We start from the raw sequence: 9,967 nt of genomic DNA, 5'->3' as shown, positions 1-9,967 counted from the left end.
CTTGTTACTCACCTATACTCATAGTTTCGCTGAGAGTCAAGGATCCTCTGCACTGATGGCAAAAGCAGTAAGTAGCAGGCTATTTAAAGGCTGCAGACACTGAAAGTGAAAGTAGCCTCCTGTCTGATGAACTCTTTCATTACCTAAGTACTACAAGAACCCATCAATACAGGAACTGCTGTGGGAAACTAATCCAGATTCTAAGTGCTTTATGTTCATGGGAGGAATTTTGTGGTGATAGTGTTTCGTGGAAGGGGGATGTAGACAACATTTTTTGCCCGTGCTACAGACTGCTGTATCGGTCCACTAATACAAAGCCAGCAAAGGCACAGTGCACTATTTTTCAGAGGAAAAAATAGTTTTTTTCCACAAATATACGACTTATTTATGAATATATATTTTTTATTCTGATTTTTCAGGGGGTACTGCAACACCCTCAGCAACCTTACTTCCTTGTTGTAATGGTCCTAAGGTACTAGAGTATAGATCGACAGTATGGGAAATGGACCACCTGCGGTTATATCCACGGGGCGCAAAAGTTCATTTAATATTGTCCGGCTGCAGGACGGACGGTTGGCGGTCTGGTTTGAATAAAGAGAAAATAATCCATTAAATAATCCATAAACAAATCATATTTTTTGTATAATTTATATCGGTTTTCTCTTTCATTATTTTTATCTATCTGGCATTAGTGTTTAAGCCTACATTTTAGGACCTGATTTTACTCACACCTAATAGCCTACAAGCCAATCCCCAAATGCTTTCGTGAATGGTTGATACGAGTTAATCCTCATTAATTAATTAAATAATATTACATATTTGAGTATTACTTATTAAATGCCACAAATAAACCATAACACTCTCTTTCTTGTGCCAAGAGACTATATTAATGTATATTTTATTCCAACCCAGCATTGCCACGATATTCTAATATTTAAAGGACGACTGTTTTGGCCACGCGCTCAGGACTGCTTTATGAGAAAAATAACATGTCTCCGTCGTTGTTTTTAAAGAGGCACAATGGGGAATCCATCCATTGTACCAGCTGTATCACCGCCTTGTACTACAACTGCACCGCCCGCACACACAGGGCTCTCCAGAGGGTGGTGCGGTCTGCCCAATGCATCACCGACCGGGAGCACACTGCCTGCCCTCCAGGACACCTACAGCACCCAATGTCATAGGAAGGCCAAAAAGATCATCAAGGACATCAACCACAAGAGCCACTGCCTGTTCACCCCGCTATCATCCAGAAGGCAAGTTCAGTACAGGTGCATCAAAGCTGCGACCGAGACACTGAAAAACAGCTTCTATCTCAGGCCATAAGACTGTTAAATAGCCATCACTATCCGGCTACCACCCGGTTCCTCAACCCTGCACCTCAGAGGCTGTTGCCCTATATAGATACAGTAGTTGCTCCTTTAAAAGTTGCATCATACTGCAGCACACCTTGCGGGGTGCAGCAGCCTTCTGTGGCACGTTACTTAATTGTCAGCCATTTTTTCTGTTAATGCAAGTTAGTGTTAGTTTGACTACCAGAGGGAATCTTTGAGAAGCATTTGATAGTCTTCCATATTGGCATTAACAGAGAATTTAAAACCTTTTTTGTAATAACTAGTATATGGGATTGATTTTAAGAAATGTGTATTAATTAATTTGATTCGTATTATGGTGTTTCTATTCCGAGAAAAACGAAAAACGAAACCCTCTGGGTTTCCGTTAGGATGGAAGGGAAAATATGGCGCTGTACAACGTAACTGTCGGGAGTAGGCTACAGCATAAGAGGATTGGAGGATTCTAAATTGTTTCCCGTCATGAGACAACTTTGTTACAATATTTCTGTAAACCAGTGATATTTATTCCCATAGTAATTCGTTATGGATCCATAACTAAATCAACATCTGCATTTTGAAAGAGTAGGGTTTCCCTTTGTAGTCCGTAATAGTTTTCAAGCCCTGCCACATCTGACGAGCGTCAGAGTAGGATTAGTAGGATTCAATCTTAATCCTGGCGCTTTGCTTTGTTTGATGGTTCATCTGAGGGCATAGCGAGATTTCTTATAAGCGTCAGGATTAGTGTCCCTCTCCTTGAAAGCGGCAGCTCTAGCCTTTAGTGCGATGCGGATGTTGTCTGTATTCCATGGCTTCTGGTTGGGATATGTACATATGGTCACTGTGGGGACAATGTCGTCAAAGCACATATTGATGAAGCCGATGACTGAGGTGGTGTACTCCTCAATGCCATTGAATGAATCCTGAAACATATTCCAGTCAGTGCTGGCAAAACAGTCCTGAAGCGTCATCTGAAAACGTACATATTGAGCGAGTCACTGGTACTTCCTGCTTTAGTTTTTGATGCAAGCAGGAATCGGGAGGATAGAATTATGTCAGATTTGCCAAATGGAGGGCGAGGGAGGACTTTGTGTGCCTCTCTGGGTGTGGAGTAAAGGTGGTCTAGAGTTTTTCCCCCTCTGATTGCACGTGACATGCTGATAGAAATGAGGTAAAACGTATTTAAGGTTGCCTGCATTAAAGTCCCCAGCCACTAGAAGCACCGCTTCTGGATGACCATTTTATTGTTTGCTTATGGCCTTATAGAGTTGGTTGAGTGCGGTCTTAGTGCCAGCATCGGTCTGTGGTTGTAAATAGATGGCTACGAATAATATAGATGAGAACTCAATTAGTAGATAGTGTGGTCTACAGCTTATCATAAGGTACTCTACCTCAGGTGAGCAATACCTTGAGATTTCTTTAATATTAGAAATCGCGCACCAGCTGTTATTGACAAATAGACGCACACCCCACCCCTCGTCTTACCAGACGTAGCTTCTCAGTTCTGCCGGTGCATGGAAAATCCCGCCAGCTCTATATTATTCGTGTCGTCGTTCAGCCACGCCTCTGTGAAACATAAGATATTAACATTTTTTATGTCCCTTTGGTAGGATAATCTTGATCGTAGGTCATCAATTTTATTTTCCAATGATTGCACTTTGGCCAATAGAACAGATAGCAGTGGGAGTTTCCTTGCTCACGTACGAATTCTCAGAAGGCAGCCTGACCTCCGACCCCTTTTTCTCTGTCTTTTCGTCAAGAAAATAACAGGGATTTATGGTTCCCGGGAAAGCAGTATGTCCTTCCCGTCGGACTCGTTAAAGGAAAATTATTCCTTCCAGTTCGAGGTAATCGCTGTTCTGATGTCCAGACGTATTTTTTCGGTCATAAGAGACGGTAGCAGTAACATTATGTAAAAAGAATAAGTTACAAACAACGTGAAAAAATGTCACTTGTTAAATCCTTGTTAAAATAATTTAAATTGTTAAAGAAGGAATTTTAAGTCTTGAGATAATTGAGATGGATTATGTATGTGTATGTTTGCCATGCAGATGGTGAAAGGCATTTGAACGGGGTATGGTAGTAGATGCTAGGCGCACCGGTTTAAGTGTTTCAAGAACTGCAACACTGCTGTGTTTTTCACACACATCAGTTTCCTGTGTGTGTCAAGAATGGTCATCCACCCAAAGGACATCCAGCCATCTTGACACTACTGTTGGAAGCATTCAAATCAAATCAAATGTATTTATATAGCCCTTCTTACATCAGCTGATATCTCAAAGTGCTGTACAGAAACCCAGCCTAAAACCCCAAACAGCAAGCAATGCAGGTGTAGAAGCACGGTGGCTAGGAAAAACTCCCTAGAAAGGCCAAAACCTAGAAAGAAACCTAGAGAGGAACCAGGCTATGAGGAGTGGCCAGTCCTCTTCTGGCTGTGCCGGGTGGAGATTATAACAGAACATGGCCAAGATGTTCAAATGTTCATAAATTACCAGCATGGTAAAATAATAATAATCACAGTAGTTGTCGAGGGTGCAGCAAGTCAGCACCTCAGGACTAAATGTCAGTTGGATTTTCATAGCCGTTCATTAAGAGTAGCTCTACCGCTCCTGCTGTCTCTAGAGAGTTGAAAACAGCAGGTCTGGGATAGGTAGCAGTCCGGTGACAAGGTCAGGGTTCCATAGCCGCAGGCAGAACAGTTGAAACTGGAGCAGGTGGACTGGGGACAGCAAGGAGTCATCATGCAAGGTAGTCCTGAGGCATGGTCCTAGGGCTCAGGTCCTCCGAGAGAGAGAAAGAAAGAAAGAAAGAGAGAATTAGAGAGAGCATACTTAAATTCACACAGGACACCGGATAAGACATGAGAAGTACTCCAGATATAACAGACTGACCCTAGCCCCTCGACACATAAGCTACTGCAGCATAAATACTGGAGGCTGAGACAGGAGGGGTCAGGAGGCACTGTGGCCCCATCCAACTTTGCCAAAGCACAGCCCCCACACCACTAGAGGGATACCTTCAACCACCAACTTACCATCCTGAGACAAGGCCGAATATAGCCCACAAAGATCTCTGCCACGGCACAACCCAAAGGGGGGCGCCAACCCAGACAGGAAGATCACGTCAGTGACTCAACCCACTCAAGTGACGCACCCCTCCCAGGGATGGCATGAAAGAGCACGAGTAAGCCAATGACTCAGCCCCTGTAATAGGGTTAGAGGCAGAGAATCCCAGTGGAGAGAGGGGAACCGGCCAGGCAGAGACAGCAAGGGCGGTTCGTTGCTCCAGAGCCTTTCCGTTCACCTTCACACTCCTGGGCCAGACTACACTCAATCATATGACCCACTGAAGAGATGAGTCATCAGTAAAGAATTAAAGGTTGAGACCGAGTCTGCGTCTCTCACATGGGTAGGCAGACCATTTCATAAAAATGGAGCTCTATAGGAGAAAGCCCTGCCTCCAGCTGTTTGCTTAGAAATTCTAGGGACAATTAGGTGGCCTGCGTCTTGGGACCGTAGCGTACGTGTAGGTATGTACGGCAGGACCAAATCGGAAAGATAGGTAGGAGCAAGCCCATGTAATGCTTTGTAGTTTAGCAGTAAAACCTTGAAATCAGCCCTTGCCTTAACAGGAAGCCAGTGTAGGGAGGCTAGCACTGGAGTAATATGATCAAATTTGTTGGTTCTAGTCAGGATTCTAGCTGCCGTGTTTAGCACTAACTGAAGTTTATTTAGTGCTTTATCCGGGTAGCCGGAAAGTAGAGCATTGCAGTAGTCTAACCTGGAAGTAACACAAGCATGGATACATTTTTCTGCATAATTCTTGGCCAGAAATTTTCTGATTTTTGCAATGTTACGTAGATGGAAAAAAGATGTCCTTGAAACAGTCTTGATATGTTCGTCAAAAGAGAGTAGGTTTTCAAGGAAAATCTATGAAAAGCATCGGAAGTCCTTACAGCACTTTAGGATTATTGATTTGTGTCTGAGTGGATGGTATAGGTACCATGCTCTGCTGTTTTTAAAGGGAAGTAATGTACAATTCTAATAATGGTAATGATTTGTGAGGGATTATGATGAAAGGGGATCAATATAAAGGAAAGACAGAATATAGAGTGATACAGGAAACTACACTGAACAAAAATATAAACACAACATGTAAAGTGTTGGTCCCATGTTTCATGAACTGAAATAAAAGATCCCAGAAATGTTCCAGACGCACAAAAAGCGTATTTCTCCCAAATTTTGAGCACTAATTAGTCTACATCCCTGTTTGTGAGCCTTTCTCCTTTGCCAAGATAATCCATCGACCTGACAGGTGTGGCATATCAAGAAGCAGATTAAACAGCATGGTCATTACACAGGTGCACCTTGTGCTGGGGACAATAAAAGGCCTCTCTAAAATGTGCAGTTTTGTCACACAACACAATGCAACAGATGTATGAAGTTTTGAGGGAGCGTGCAATTGGCATGCTGACTGCAGGAATGTCCACCAGAGCTGTTGCCAGAGAATGTAAGGTTATTTTCTCTCCATAAGCCGCCTCCAACATTGTTTTAGAGAATTTGGCAGTACGTCCAACCGGCCACACAGCCGCAGAGCACGTGTATGGCGTTGTGTGGATGAGCAGTGTGCTGATGTCAATGTTGTGAACAGAGTGACCAATGGTGGTGGTGGGTTATGGAATTGGCAGGAATAAGCTACAGACAACAAACACAGTTGCATTTTATTGATGGCAATTTGAATGCACAGATATAACGTGATGAGATCCTGAGGCCCATTGTCTTGACATTCATCCACCGCCATCACTTCATGTTTCAGCATGATAATGCACGGGCCCCAATGTCGCAAGGATCTGTAGACAGTTCCTGGAAGCTGAAAATGTCCCAGTTCCTCCATGGCCTGCATACTCACCAGACATGTCACCCATTGAGCATGTTTGGGATGCTCTGGATCGACATGTACGACAGCGTGTCCCATTTCCCCCATATATCCATCAACTTCACACAGCAATTGAAGAGGAGAGGGACAACATTACACAGTCCACAATCAACACCCTGATCAACTCTATGGGAACAAGATGTGTCACGCTGCATGAGGCAAATTATGGTCAAACCAGATACTGACTGGTTTTCTGATCTGTGACCATCAACAGATGCATATCGATACTCCCATTCATGTGAAATCCATAGATTAGGGCCTAATGAATTTATTTCAATTGACTGATTTCCTACTTTGCAGGAGGATTTTTTATATATTTTATACATTTTAGAATAAGGCTGTAACAAAATGTGGAAAAAGTCAAGGGGTCTGATTACTTTCTGAAGGCACTATACATTTTCTTAAAACAATTTGAATCCGAATATTCTCATTCCTCTGGGAAGACATGATCAGTATTGTTATTATTTTGTTGTACAGTAAATTGTTTAAACCTATTCAGAGATCATTTTTGATAGTATTTTTTGTCTGTCAGATGATTTGATGGAATCTTTGTTTAGTTTTTACTTGAGAAACTAGGGTTAGGTGCCTCCGTTCTGTTGTGCAAGGATGAATGTGACATCAATTTGGATGTGCTGTATGTGAATGTGACAATGCACATTGCAATAACGTTTACCTTAAAAAAATGTGTGTCTGGATTTTCTAGGCACTATAATGGATTGATGGACGCAATAATAAACTAACTCTGAAGTAAATTTACTCTTCTGACTTCTTGCTCCAAATGTTCTACTTAAGCTATGCTGTCTCGCATACAAATGTGTCACACAATGAAAGTATGAAAGTAACCTTGTACACTGAAAGTAACCTTGCACGCTGGTGAGATGACATGGCCTCTAGGTAATGTTGAAAAAGTCTTGAACCCAGAATCAAATCCTGCATGAGTGCTGGCCTCCGATAGACTACGCTTGACAAACCTCCTTCCCAGAGAAGCCACCACAGTTTCAAAAGTGGTGTGAGAAAAATGTATTTTCTGTGGCCTGGAGTTTTTCCTGATCTCATGTCCTGGTCAGGTAAAACTCTGTGTCCTATTTGTAGGCATTGACAGGGTCCAACGTAAACTGTTTTTCTCACTGGCCCGACCAGGCCTGTTGGCCAAAAATCTACTGTCCCCAACATAATTTCAACTGGCGTGACATGGTATTGTTTTTAAATGCTATATTCAGCTATTAATAGGTTATATTTGGTTATTATGCTGTGTCTTAAAAGGCTGTGTCATACACTGCTCAAAACAATAAAGGGAACACTTAAACATCGCAATGTAACTCCAAGTCAATCACACTTCTGTGAAATCAAACTGTCCACTTAGGAAGCAACACTGATTGACAATAAATTTCACATGCTGTTGTGCAAATGGAATAGACAAAAGGTGGAAATTATAAGCAATTAGCAAGACACCCCCAATAAAGGAGTGGTTCTGCAGGTGGTGACCACAGACCACTTCTCAGTTCCTATGCTTCCTGGCTGATGTTTTGGTCACTTTTGAATGCTGGCGGTGCTTTCACTCTAGTGGTAGCATGAGACGGAGTCTACAACCCACACAAGTGGCTCAGGTAGTGTAGCTCATCCAGGATGGCACATCAATGCGAGCTGTGGCAAGAAGGTTTGCTGTGTCTGTCAGCGTAGTGTCCAGAGCATGGAGGCGCTACCAGGAGACAGGCCAGTACATCAGGAGACGCGTAGGAGGCCGTAGGAGGGCAACAACCCAGCAGCAGGACCGCTACCTCCGCCTTTGTGCAAGAAGGATCAGGAGGAGCACTGCCAGAGCCCTGCAAAATGACCTCCAGCAGGCCACAAATGTGCATGTGTCTGCTCAAACGGTCAGAAACAGACTCCATGAGGGTGGTATGAGGGCCCGACGTCCACAGGTGGGGGTTGTGCTTACAGCCCAACACCGTGCAGGACGTTTGGCATTTGCCAGAGAACACCAAGATTGGCAAAGTCGCCACTGGCGCCCTGTGCTCTTCACAGATGAAAGCAGGTTCACACTGAGCACATGTGACAGACGTGACAGTCTGGAGACGCCGTGGAGAACGTTCTGCTGCCTGCAACATCCTCCAGCATGACCGGTTTGGCGGTGGGTCAGTCATGGTGCGGGGTGGCATTTCTTTGGGGGGCCGCACAGCCCTCCATGGGCTCGCCAGAGGTAGCCTGACTGCCATTAGGTACCGAGATGAGATCCTCAGACCCCTTGTGAGACCATATGCTGGTGCGGTTGGCCCTGGGTTCCTCCTAATGCAAGACAATGCTAGACCTCATGTGGCTGGAGTGTGTCAGCAGTTCCTGCAAGAGGAAGGCTATGATGCTATGGACTGGCCCGCCCGTTCCCCAGACCTGAATCCAATTGAGCACATCTGGGACATCATGTCTCGCTCCATCCACCAACGCCACGTTGCACCACAGACTGTCCAGGAGTTGGCGGATGCTTTAGTCCAGGTCTGGGAGGAGATCCCTCAGGAGACCATCCGCCACCTCATCAGGAGCATGCCCAGGCGTTGTAGGGAGGTCATACAGGCACGTGGAGGCCACACACACTACTGAGCCTTATTTTGACTTGTTTTAAGGACATTACATCAAAGTTAGATCAGCCTGTCGTGTGGTTTTCCACTTTAATTTTGAGTGTGACTCCAAATCCAGACCTCCATGGGTTGATAAATTTGATTTCCATTGATAATTTTTGTGTGATTTTGTTGTCAGCACATTCAACTATGTAAAGAAAAAAGTATTTAATAAGAATAGTTCATTCATTCAGATCTAGGATGTGTTATTTTAGTGTTCCCTTTATTTTTTTGAGCACTGTATAATTTAACAGTGGTGTAGGCAGGGCCTATAGATTGGCATGGTTTCTCTCTATATTCATCTATTAAAAGGCTACATTATGATATAAGGCTGTGTAATATAATATAACAATGTAAGTCTTGATTCTATTCTTTAGAATTGAATTGTATTAATTACATTCATTTTGTTTCTAAAGTATGTTATTTTGTTAAGATGTTTTTTTACACGTCAACATAGGATGCTGACCAGGTCATAGCACCATCTCTGCTGCTCTCTGGTTTGAAATGATGTTATTACTTGTATTGATAAGAAGAAACACTGTGCAGCCCTTTTCATTGACGTGTCTAAGGCTTTTGACACTGTGGATCACTTGTTACTCATTCAGAGGCTTTGTAGCTGGTTTGAAAATGATTTAACGGACAGAACGCAATGTGTATTTACTGATGCTGTTCAATCAGGTTTTCTGGGTGACCCACAAGGATCGATTCTTGGTCCAGTTATTTTCACTATTTACATGAACAATATTGGTTTATCTGATAAACAATGTACCTGTACTTGTATGCTGATGACACTGTTGGGTATGCTATTTCTCCCACGGTGTCACGTTCCTGACCTATTTCTGTTAGTTTGTTGTATGTGTTAGTTGGTCAGGACGTGAGTTTGGGTGGGCATTCTATGTTGTCTGTTTCTATGTTGGTTTAAGGGTTGCCTGGTATGGCTCTCAATTAGAGGCAGGTGTTTGGCGTTCCTCTAATTGAGAGTCATATTTAGGTAGGTTGTTTCACAGTGTTCGTTGTGGGTGGTTGTCTCCTGTGTCTGTGTATATGTTTTCACCATACGGGACTGTTTGCGGTTTGTTCGTTTTATGT

Source organism: Salvelinus namaycush, chromosome 19 (genome assembly GCF_016432855.1).
Source record: "Salvelinus namaycush isolate Seneca chromosome 19, SaNama_1.0, whole genome shotgun sequence".
NCBI lineage: Eukaryota > Metazoa > Chordata > Actinopteri > Salmoniformes > Salmonidae > Salvelinus > Salvelinus namaycush.
Note: the sequence above shows the minus strand (reverse complement) of the source record.